Genomic DNA, 13,469 nt, shown 5'->3' on the forward strand with positions numbered 1-13,469 from the left:
CCAGGTAACATAAAGCTCGTCACCTATGCAGATGATAGCAATGTGCTAAATTCTGGTCCAACGTTTGAGCCCATAGTCAGAGAACTCAACAGCTACCTGGCTATCTTAAACGACTGGTTTAAGAGTAGAAATCTCTTCATCTCACCATCTAAATCATCTGCCACTATATTTTCCACATTCTCGAATGACGCAAGTGTAGTGCTACAGATTGAGGTAGATGGCCAGATTGTTCCTACAGTGAAGAAACCTACCTTCCTGGGTATCACATTCGACACACTTCTCTCCTTCAGACAGCATGCTGCTAATCTGAAGACCAAACTCCAGACCAAGAATGGCGTCCTTCTAGCCCTAACAGGCTCGAACTGGGGTAAGGATAAAGAGACCATCATCACCACCTTTAAAGCAATTGGACAATCTATCATCAATTACTGCTGTCCAATTTGGACACCTGCTTTATCAGAAACCACGTGGAATGAGATCCAGGTTGCCCAGAATGCTGCCTTGCGAGCGGCCACAGGCTGTCATATCATGTCTAAACCAGATCACCTACATCAGGAAACGAAAGTTATGACCGTCAAGGACCATTGTGAGATGCTCAGCAAGCAGTTTCTGTTGCAAACGCAGCTTCCAAACCACCCCAATCGTGTCGATTTGAATGCCCCACCCCCACGTCGCCAGATGAATGAAACTTTAAGGTCCAAGTTTGGCGACGAGAACAAACAGATGTCTCAACCTGATATGCCTCAAGACGTCTACAAGCAGAGATTAAAGGCCTTACATACCAACTCTGTACGCAAGAATATTGCAAAATTGGAGCACAACAAAGTCCTAGGTGCCCCACCCCCGAAGATAAATGACTCTGAAAAGGCCCTACCCAGAGTTACCAGAACCACCCTCTCACAGCTAAGATCAGGTTACAGTACTTACCTGAAAAGCTATATGTCAAGAATAAGCAAGGAAATACCTGTCCCAGATATTTGTCCCCTTTGCCAACAACCAGGACATACTACAGAACATCTATTTAGCTGTCCGGCGAACCCAACAACACTAACGCCACGAGACCTATGGTTAAAGCCCCTGGAATGTGCCAGATTCCTGAATCTGGCAACAGATGATGATACAGACTGAGAAGATTTTGGGCTACAAGAAGAAGAACAAGCAAGAAACCAAGCACTTCCAAAGGGGTGTTTACCCACCCCAAAAATTTGCCACTACATTTACCCCCCATACAAATTTTGCCTACAACTAAGAGGTATTAAAAAATCCTTCCCTCAAACGAGAAAAGATTACAAAAATGTAGTTTTTTTTCTACACCAAAAAACATGCCTCGAGAAAAGTGTTAAAAGTTTTGGTTGTCGTATATATTAAGTGTGTGAAAAATCCTTATGAAAATTTGTGAATTTGTTGAAGACTAAAGAGTTTATGTAAAACTGTGTTTTTTTTATTCTTTTAAAAGTAGTGAAGTGTCTCAAAAATCAGCCATGTGACGTACAGAGCCCCTATATTAAAAGGACTAAGAAGATAATCTATAATACAAAGTAGCTTGATGTCTGTCTGTCTGTCTGTCTGTCCGTCCGTCCGTCCGTCTGAAGCTTAAGATCTCGGTAACCACTGAACCGATCGGATTCTACTCTTCAGGGTATATACCTATTGGTCCTGTGGTGGTTTTAAGCTATTTTCTTTAGGGGTGGGACACCCCCAACCCCCCCAAAAACAAAAAAATCCCCCCCCATTTTTTAATTTTTTTTTATTTGCTGAAGATTTCCTTGGTCCTTTAGGTTTTGTAGAAGATTTCCTTGGTACTTTAACGAATTTCGCCTTAATTATTTTATCACCTCTTGGGGCAAAGCCCCTAGAGGCTAGGGGCGAAGCCGCTAGTTAACAAAAAAGTATAATTAAAATATAAAATCAATAAATATTTTTAAATAACTTATATCTTCCTCTTTAAAAACGAGATAGACTTCTGAATTTTATTTTTCTTTATAGAAGTTCAGAGATCTTAAATTACATACAGACTTTATTCATAAATATTAATATGGTGCTAGTGGCTGCGTCCCTAGGCTCTTGGGGATTATATCTAAAGGAAAAAAGATTACATTGTATGTTTTAGAATTATATAAAAAGTTATTTTTTTATTTAAAGATTTCTTTACAGTACAGCGATATATTTTTGTCCAAACAGACAGACAGACATACAGTCAACTTTTTTCATGCGTTTCTGACATCTTTTTTATTTTACAGTTTTAAAGTTACATTCCTAGTCGAGTTTTTATTGGAGAAAATTATATTAGAAACATACAAATTATATTTTAGAACAGGGGTCTAGTGATAGGTATATGGCTTTTTTATTACAACCTTGCATACCCCCCCCCCCCCCCACCTATGGAAAAATCCTGTCTACGAAACTGAAAAAAACGACAATTCTCAAATTGTGTTAAAATTGTGGCAACAATTATACTTGTGACGTAATAAAAATGAGAGACTATCCATCTCTTTCCCACTTCTCCTTTCATCTCCCTCATTTTATTACGTCACATTGATCATTTTTGACACAATTTTAACACAATTTGGGCTTTGTCAAAAAAATCTGCAAAAATTTTAAGCAGTTTTATGATTTGAATTTTTAAAATGTTCCAAATAATAAGGAAGATATTGTGATTCTTCTTAACAAAAGTTGACTGGCGAATTGCAGCAAACAGGTCAGCTTCAATCTTAGACAGGCGTTTCTATTAAAATTAAATTTTTTTTATTCCGTTTTTTACTTCGTTTATCCATGATTTTCGAAGCACATCATTATTGAAAATTAATCGGATATTACTTTCATAGTGTGCATTCAGTTCAGCACATATTTCTTATTATTAAATCATGAGAAACGCATTTTTTACAACAGCACCAACTAACTTTTCCCTGTAGCTTTACTTTTTCGTTAAACTTCATCATAATTTATTTCCTATTATGTATTTTTTGCGAATATGAAATACTATTGCAGATGTGATAAAATGCGGCATTAAATGCACACCTACTTTCATATACCTTCATTTAAATTACACTTATTAACATTAGCTGAACCGATTTGTTTCTCCTTTACACTGTAGCTTCTCATAGGTCCTGTAAAGGTTTATAACTATTATGGGGGCCGAAACCACCACTTTACCAAGGAATACCAAAATATATTTTAAGTGTCGCTAGACGACGCCACTGTATCAATTCTTCTATGAAACTGGACTTCCCTTTCCACCTAAACTTTTTCTTTTAAAAACTGCAATTGAAAGTATAGGGGGTGGGGGGGTTCGACTTCCCTCTAAGGGTCCCTAGAAGCCTCCAGGTCGTATTCGCAAGTAAAACATATAATAAAGTTTCATTGTTGAACCTTTCATAGTTTTTAAGAGTTTTTAATATCAACCAACAAACAAGGAATTGTAATAATAATATTCTAGTAATAGTCGGACGGACATGCCTTTATAAATTATGATTTCCTTAAACTTGTTTTTACTTTCCCATCAAAATAGTAATAATATGATTTCTTATAAAATTAACAGTAATTTCAATTTAATCATTTTTGACAATTTCATAAATAAGCAAAAATCTGTGATATTTCTAGTTATGAAAAAATGAAATAATGGCTTGTTAGCCGCATCTTCAGCCCCATGGATGTGGCTGAATACAAATTTTGCATCTGCGGCTAAAGTTGGGTTAGGCTGAGTAAGGCTGAAGGTGGCTGAGGGTAACCATGGATGCAGCTGAGGCTGGCTAATGTTGAGTATTGAATTTGCTGTTTGTTGTTGCTGTAAATATGAGTACGACTGCAGCTGTAACTTTAGAAAGCTGCGTTTTTGAGGGAGGCTGCTGATTTGGGTGTCTTAAGCTTCGCAGAGGTTTGGCTGAAGACTATCATCTAATAACTAATAAATCCACGGATTTAAAGACTATTGACGATAAATTGATTCAAATTCCAAATAAAATTTAAATAACGGGTTGAAATGTTCAGATACCACAAGTTTGAGTATACACATCAAGATATAATTTAGTTTTTAAAAGCCAACAAATGAGAGAATGTGTTGAGAAAACTTTGGGTACCGCACTCCCCGCTATCCCTGAACTAATCTATGTTCGTATCCCTAAGGATCCCTGTTGTGTTAGAATTGCCTGACGTGCAAAATAAAATTGCCATTTTCAATTTCCGCCGCGCGCAAAATTCTATCTTCACTAAATGTATCTATCTATCTATTATGTTAGTAGCGCAGCTACATTGTATTGGTTCTGTGCGTCTGTACTGTACATCTAAATAGATTTAACCTTTAGAACCTCTATAGCATATGGATCACAAACAAAATAAATTTTAAAGATAACTTAAACTTTATGTGCTTCTTTAGTTTAGGTTAAGTAGTGGTCATAATAGCCTCGCATTCGTTGTAGCCCGAAGGGCTAATACTCCTCAGGTCAAACGCCCCTAAAGGGGCTTAATACTTTTTTTTCTTTGAATATAAGGGGAACAAGGGTTTATTTAAAGTAAAATTATAGTATTAGTAAAATGACTAGCAATAGAAACCATAGAAAATAATCATAATGCTAACCAAAACCCAGCACAAACAACCTTTTACTTTAATAAATAAGTTAAAATGGTTCTAATAAGTCGGAAATTAATTGTTAAATTCGCTTATTTCGATATTGTCATCCTTGTTTATTTATTAAATTCTATGTACATTAGCAATTATATTATTTGAACCGTTGAATACTCTAAGTCAGAGGCGTATTACACAAATCTTTTTTTTTACATCAGCGAAGTATTATCATTCATAGCATAATGATTTACCTATTATTGTTCATCGAAAATGCATTATATTTGTATTTGCTAGGCTTCTTAAGAAAGTGTTAATTAAGGTTTTTTTTTAAATTTTCTTTAATATATAGATACTTGCTATACTCTAAAGTTAATTGTGAAGAAAAAAAGTTTTAAAATTTCCCCCTTTTCTATCTTTCATTAAATACTAATTTTTTTCGAGGAATATTTTAATTACTTGGTTAATTTGCCAAAATTCTTTCATTGCTAATTTCTATCTATCTATATATCTATCTATCTATCTATCTATCTATCTATCTATCTATCTATCTATCTATCTATCTATCTATCTATCTATCTATCTATCTATCTATCTATCTATCTATCTATCTATCTATCTATCTATCTATCTATCTATCTATCTATCTATCTATCTATCTATCTATCTATCTATCTATCTATCTATCTATCTATCTATCTATCTATCTATCTATCTATCTATCTATCTATCTATCTATCTATCTATCTATCTATCTATCTATCTATCTATCTATCTATCTATCTATCTATCTATCTATCTATCTATCTATCTATCTATCTATCTATCTATCTATCTATCTATCTATCTATCTATCTATCTATCTATCTATCTATCTATCTATCTATCTATCTATCTATTTATCTATCTATCTATTTATTTATTTATCTATCTATCTATCTATCTATCTATCTATCTCTATTCATCTATCTATCTATCTATCTATCTATCTATCTATCTATCTATCTATCTATCTATCTATCTATCTATCTATCTATCTATCTATCTATCTATCTATATATCTATCTATCTATCTATCTATCTATCTATCTATCTATCTATCTATCTATCTATCTATCTATCTATCTATCTATCTATCTATCTATCTATCTATCTATCTATCTATCTATCTATCTATCTATCTATCTATCTATCTATCTATCTATCTATCTATCTATCTATCTATCTATCTATCTATCTATCTATCTATCTATCTATCTATCTATATATCTATCTATCTATCTATCTATCTATCTATCTATCTATCTATCTATCTATCTATCTATCTATCTATCTATCTATCTATCTATCTATCTATCTATCTATCTATCTATCTATCTATCTATCTATCTATCTATCTATCTATCTATCTATCTATCTATCTATCTATCTATCTATCTATCTATCTATCTATCTATCTATCTATCTATCTATCTATCTATCTATCTATCTATCTATCTATCTATCTATCTAATTAGTTGGACACGCTGCCAAATTTTTAATTCTCAATTCTACCACTTTCTTATTCTTTCATTCAATAGTTCTACCAATTTAAACACCCTTGGAAAATATTTCTATTTATTTTGAATCCATATATGAAGCATCTTATAGTGCCTTATAGTACCATTGGCCATTTACAATGTATACTGGCCTATCATTGGTCATTTCCAAGGACGTTCAAAGGGGAGAGGGTAAAGTGGTGATTTTGCCCCCCCCCCCTATATAAAAATTGCCCCTACCCTTTATTTCCTAAATATGTTTGATCTATAAGTAAATTTTTAAATAAAAATATTTTTTTAATGTAATTTTGTAGAGTTGTTCTCCTTTTCTATCTTTTTAGAATCTTGATATTATAAGGATTAAGGAGTTCCAGCAGGGGCGTCCAAGCTTTTTTTTTTGGGGGGGGTAAAAAATTTTAGGGGGGGGGGGTAATTCGTGTTTGGGGGGGGTAAAATGGCGCGCGAAGCGCGCCGAAATTTTTTTTTACCCCCCCCAAAATTTTTACCCCGGGGGTAAAATTTGATTGGGGGGGGTAATTACCCCCCCTAAAGTCTGTTGGGGGGGGTAAATACTCCCCCCAAATCTGTTGGGTGGGGTAATTACCCCCCCCAAACTAATTTACCCCGGGGGTAAAATTTTTGGGGGGGGTAATTTAATTATGTAAAAAAAGCACCTACCTAATCTATTAAGTTAATAAGTACTATCCTATAACATAAAGTAGTAAGTAAGGTTTATTTGACTATAGCTTCAGATTTCATTACTTTTAATACTGAGTTCTCCTTTTTAGGAAAGCTTCACATAGATCCCATGATGGTTCCACACTATTATAGGTCAATCCTTTGAGTGGTTTTAGGCTATTTTTCTCCTCCCTTTTTACCCTTTAGAAAACACGAGTTCTTAGATGCTAAGGGCACCACTACTATTCAAATATATAGTAGTATCTCATTCTTTAGAACATAAAAATACAATAATTAACTCACTAACCAATGAACCAATATGATTATACTTTAAAGTGAAGCGTCTTATAGGTCCTGGTAAGTTTTATAACTAGTTTTGAGACACCCTGATATCCTCCCAAAAGAAATCGCCTTTAGAAATTCTTTTTCATTATTTAATGAAATATTTAATTTAGTTAGGTATCTAAATTATGGAAACTTCAGTGCTTTACAATTACATCATAGATCCCCGGGATGGTTTTAGCCCTTATAAAGGCCCAAGCAAATAAAACATGATCAAACTATTAAATTTTTTGTTATCATGGTTAAGAACTGTTTTAACTGGTTGGACTATATTGGGGTATAGTCCCTTTTGTGGCAACGCTCTTTAAGGGGCGTTTCTTCGTTTTTTTCTCACAAGCTTCTGTCCTATTTCTAGCCCCTGCGGGGGGCCAATTGCTTAACCATGTGGGGCAATCACCTAAACCAATATAACCTATCCTAAAATAAACTATCAGTAAAATTTTTTTTAAAGAACATTCAATTTGGGGGGGGTAAATACCCCCTCCAAAAAATTTTTTTTAAAGAACATTTATTTTGGGGGGGGTAATTACCCCCCCCAAAATCGTTTGGGGGGGGTAAATACCCCCCCCAAAATCGTTGGGGGTGCCTACGGCACCCCCAAGGTAGGGGTAATTTTTTTTTGGGGGGGGTATTGTTCACAAAATTTTGGGGGTGCCTACGGCACCCCCAAAATCGTTTGGGGGTGCCAAATGGCCCATTACCCCCCCCCTTGGACGCCTATGAGTTCCAGACAAAGATCCTGCAATCAAAGGTTTAGTTTTCTGTCCTAAATTAACACGTACAGGGTAATAATTCACAGAACTCTCTAAATATAGAAAAGATCTGCTCAGAATAAAAAACAGAAACTCATATTGGATGTTACTAAAAGTGCATGATTAATTTCAAGTATTGATCATATGAAAATTAGAAAAAACAAGTATGCATTTAAATTTGTCTTGATGGGAAAACAGCGAAAATATTTAATAGCCTAAAAGATTTTTCTCAAATATCGTTAAGCTATTTATTACAAAATTATGTTCACTTTTGAAAATTTATATAAAATCATTCCAAATATTTTTTGTCTATGTTTGGTATAGGCTCGATCCAGAAGACCCTTCCCCCCCCCCCAAAAAAAAAAAAGCCAAAACCTTAGCAGGTTGCTTAGTATTGCAGAATTTCCACAGTTTTATGGGCACACCTGTTCTTCCATAAAAATGAAGACAAAATCTAGGAAAACCATAATTTTCGCATCGCCAGATGAATAGGCAATTACACTCATAGTTTACCATTTTGTTACAGGAATCATTATTTAGACAAAATATGTTGTTTCATTAACTAACTATAATGTATAATTGTTTAATATTATAACTATATGTATATAACTATTTTATCATTTAAAAGAAGTTAATTTTGAATTAACCTAGAAGTTGAAGCTTTTTCGTCACAATACTGTTAAGTCGATAATTTGTAAGCAATAACCACAACATCTATTATATTATGCATTCGACTTAAATATAAGTCATTGATGGTACTTGAATAATGACATGTCGATAATATGTCAGCTAAGATCACTTTTATTTCATTGTTTATTTTCGACATAACCTTACTTGTTTAAAAAACGTACAAAACAGTAAATTCGTGTTTAAATCGCCCATTACTGTTCCACAAATTCATCTTTATTTTTTTAACCTTTACATTCAGAGCAAAAAAAGTTTGCTCAAATTCATTCGAAAATTGATGAATTAGATTAACAAGGATAATTATTTAAGTTGGAGCAAAGCACATGTATGATTCTTTTTGCATAATCGGGGCTCGGCAGGCCTCTACAAAATAGCCTAAAAGTTAAAACCCTAATAAGACAATTAAGATATTACTGAACTTACACATACATAATAAGTTCCATTTATATAAATGCAGATTATTTCAGTTTCATAGTTTATATCAATTAGAATTTAGCACTAAAATCTTTGACTATGTTAATTAATCTGTGTTCTTCTGTGAAATTTATTCATTTTTTCAAATTTTGTAATTTATACTAAAACAACCATTTTCCTATCAGAAAAAAACTAGATATAGAGTAGCTTCACTTTGATAAAATGAAATAATATACATATAAGCTCTAGTCAGAACTATTTGTATGTAATCAAAATAAAGAAGAAAAACAGCAAAAATAATATGCAAAATTTATCTGAAAATCGAGAAGCATTTCCCCAAATTTTAATGCTTATGTTTTTTCTAAACAAATGTTTGATACGTCTATTGAAGACACTTATAAAATAGCTTTACTTTTGAAACCACTGAACCTTCAATCTGGGAACGTGTGCATTTGTTTTGCTCAACAAAGAATCTAAATTTGGCAGCCATACCACACCCCCCCCCCCACTCCCCATTGCAGATATCTGTGCACGCCTCTGTTTCTGTTGATGACTATATAATGAAATTAGCAATGCAGCCCATTATTGCACAAAAATCTGCAAAAATCTATGAAAAATACAATTATTATGCGTTCTTAACTCTCCCCCCCTCCCCTCTCTCTCTCCAAGTAAATATAATATAAGCTTAGCAAATAAAAGACAATTAAATAAAAAGTTTAGAACATTGTAATTATTTGGATGATTGTTATGAAAATTAACTAAAACTTTGCAATAGCTTTAGGCTATGTGCACAACATTGGAAAGTACCTACAGAATTAGTTTTTAAATTAAAAATGAAGTTGCTCTTATACATTAAAAATGAAAGTTTCAGAGAAAGACTAAACTACATAACTTTTTTATCACTTTTGAGGAAGACGATTCCCTTTTCTCTCATCTCCTTTAAAGAGATTTCCTTCCCCCCTTCCCTTTTTCTTTTCCCTTTATATGACGTCATATAGGAATCGTCTTCCTCAAAAGTGACACAAAAGTTATGTAGTTTAGTCTTTCTCGAAAGTTTCATACTACTCATAAAGAAAATGTATAAGTGAAATATGAAAATTACAAATCTTATTTCTATATTCTGAAGTAATTGCTACCGTCAGAAAGAGAGAGAGGATACACAATGGGATCTTTTGCCAAAAAACGGGACATTAAGGGTAGACAAAAGTAAACATCAATAAAAAAGCTTGTATTTGACGAAATGATGTAATTTCTTTTGCTTTAACTCAAAAATAACATAAATTTTGCTCCTGTTAACTTCCAATGTGCATTTGGTAAGTACGTCTTGCTGTTTTGGAGGAGCGAAGCTACCCTATTTTTAAAAAATCTATAAAACTTCATAACTTTAGTTAGGATAGGAATATTTTAACAAAATCAACGTCTATGTAAATATTTCTTCAATGCAAACAATGTTTGTGAACAAGAATATAGCGTCAGGTGCACCCATTTCGAGTCCCGGCATTTTTAGGTAGGTCCAGTATAAGTAAAATAGGACACTTATAAGGCATGTTTTCAAATATTTTTTTTACAGATATAAACAACAATAACATAATTTTCAAAACACTTTTGATTTTGTGTTAATACCTTTATTCTAAGTCTAGCTATCTTCATTTAAAGTTTGTATACGAATATAAGCATAATTAATTAAATTATATTCTCTCTCAAACGTATATTTCTTTCTCTCTCTCTGATGCGTATATAATGTTTTTGCAATATTATAATTAATCTCCAAATTTGAATTTCTGCTGGACCAAAACCAGTTAGAAATACAAATTTTTTTAGAACACATGAAATTTAGCAAATTTAATTGCTAAAATAAAAGTATTTTTAAGTCATCTTTATTTAACGACTCCTTTATCCCTTAAATGTCCATTAAAACCGCAAGAACGGCAAAAATCGTTAAAAATCACGCCAACGGCGGCAAATAACGGCGTAACGGTTGGCCGGAGGCAAATAATGCATAAGTAAAGAAAGTTCCGCCTCAAAAAGTTAGAAAACATTGCAGAGATGACTTTGGGCTCTAAAATGACTCCTTCCCCCTCTAACGAGGGAAAATTTGAAATTAACAAGAACGAAATTGTTCAAACCATGCAATGTAAAATGCTCAATTACTCAAAAACGGACAAGAGGCCCCAGGTTGTGAAAACTGTTTAATACACAATACATGTTGCATATTGAAATTATTATTGCAAAACCCGGGGCCTCCTGTCCGTTTTTGAGTAAAATGGAGAAAACTCACTGCGAATTTTAAAAGAAAAAAAGTTGACCCTTAAAATTCCACCTTGAAGTGATACTTTTCTAATAGTTTATAGTCCACTAAGTCGTAAGCAGTAAAAATTAAAATCCATTAAGTCCCTTCTAACGAGTTATTGGCAACTTTTTGCACACATTTTCGCAAACAGCAATTATTTCCTTTATTTGGAGTTTTTGTTAATAACATTTTCATAAAAGTTTTCAGTAATAATCATTTAAGATCCATTGTTGAGAAGAAATGACTGAAAAAGTGTGTTTCCATGCAAAATAAGCTTAAAATCTAATGATTTTAAAAATTAGCGATTTAATAGTAAAAAAAAAATATTTTTAACTTTTTGATAGCCTGAATATGTTTAATTTAGTTTTTTTATATAATCTATTATTTAAAAAGACAGGCATATTCTTTCAGATTTGAAAAAAATTTAAAAAATTAAAAATCGGAATTAATCAAAATCAATCTATAGCCTTTAAAAAATACTTTTGATATTTTTAACCTATATAATCAATAAAATCAATGGAAAATAAAATATTTTTATAAAACAAACTTTTGGAAAAGGTTTAAGATAACTTCATAAAAGTAGCATTTAAGTAGGATATTTTTCTTGTCTTTTAAAAAAATGCAAATTAAACATAGTTAACGACTATTTAATTAGCAAGAATGGTAATAAAATATTTCAATAACTGCTTAAACCTTTTTGTGGCCATGTTATTTACTTAAACAGAAATTCTATTTTGTCAGAATTTTAAAAATAATGAAGTATTTTCAAAAAAGCTTGCAAAAGAAACGTAATTTTATCAAACTTCCTCAAGGTTTATAGAGGGTATTGTTGTAAAATGTTAATTATCAAAATAAAATCTTCAATTTACAACGTTTAAAACACCTAAAAGTAAATTCTAAGCAAAATTAGATTTATTTCCTAGATTTAGAGTAGCTGCGCTACTGAAAAAATTATCTAGTATTAAAACCAATCAGCTGATCAAATTGCTATAGACATCATTTGTTGGGTTGTTATTAACTGAAACATTTATTTTCTTTTTAATTCTAAAACGATGCTTGCCATGCTAAAAACGCTACGCCCCCAGCAATCATTATGGGCACTAGAATTTAATCCCCTCTATTTTTTAATTTAAGTTTTACAAAAAAAACAAGGACCACATCTGTTCAGCGGATAACGAGTTCCTTTGCTAGAGAGAGATATACATACATCCTGTTATTTCCATATAAGTACTAGCGGCTACGTACCCTTAAATCCTCTAGGGACACTTGGGGATAGGAAGGGGAGGGAGGGAGGGGGGGGGGTGGAGAGTCGCAACTACACTTAAGATCATAGTTTTTCAAAAATTTTAGAGGGTTATTTTTTGTTAGGAGCAATTTTGGATCATGGAAAGAAAACAAAGTCATTCCTAATTAGGACAGAAGTCACTGGAAATTGATCTAAGGAAGGCTACTTATGTCCTTCATCTAACAAAATCTAACTTAAGGGAGGTGACTTATGTCCTATGTCTGACAAATTCTTACATTAGGAAGGCTGCTTATGTCCTTCATCTTGCAAAACTTAGCTTTTCTGTCCTTTACATTGCAAAACCTCACAAAACATAGCTTTTCTGTCCTTCACATAGCAAATTCTTGCAAAACATAGCAAATTCTAGCAACACATAGCAAATTCTTGCAAAACATAGCAAATTCTTGCAAAACATAACAAATTCTTGCAAAACATAGCAAATTCTTGCAAAACATAGCAAAATCTTACAAAACATAGAAAATTCTTGCAAAACATAGCAAATTCTTACATAACATAGCAAATTCTTAGAAAACTTAGCTTTTCTGTCCTTCACATAGCTAATTCTTGCAAAACATAGCAAATTCTTACAAAACATAGCAAATTCTTGCAAAACATAGCAAATTCTTACAAAACATAGCAAATTCTTGCAAAACATAGCAAATTCTTACAAAACATAGCAAATTCTTGGAAAACTTAGCTTTTCTGTCCTTCACATAGCTAATTCTTGCAAAACATAGCAAATTCTTGCAAAACATAGCTAATTCTTTCAAAACATAGCAAATTCTTGCAAAACATAGCAAATTCTTGCAAAACATAGCAAATTCTTGAAAAACTTAGCTTTTCTGTCCTTCACATAGCAAATTCTTGCAAAACATAGCATATTCTTACAAAACATAGCAAATTCTGGCAAAACATAGCAAATTCT

Source organism: Acartia tonsa, chromosome 9, assembly GCF_053477335.1.
Source record: "Acartia tonsa isolate MP-2025a chromosome 9, ASM5347733v1, whole genome shotgun sequence".
In the NCBI taxonomy this organism is placed as follows: domain Eukaryota; kingdom Metazoa; phylum Arthropoda; class Copepoda; order Calanoida; family Acartiidae; genus Acartia; species Acartia tonsa.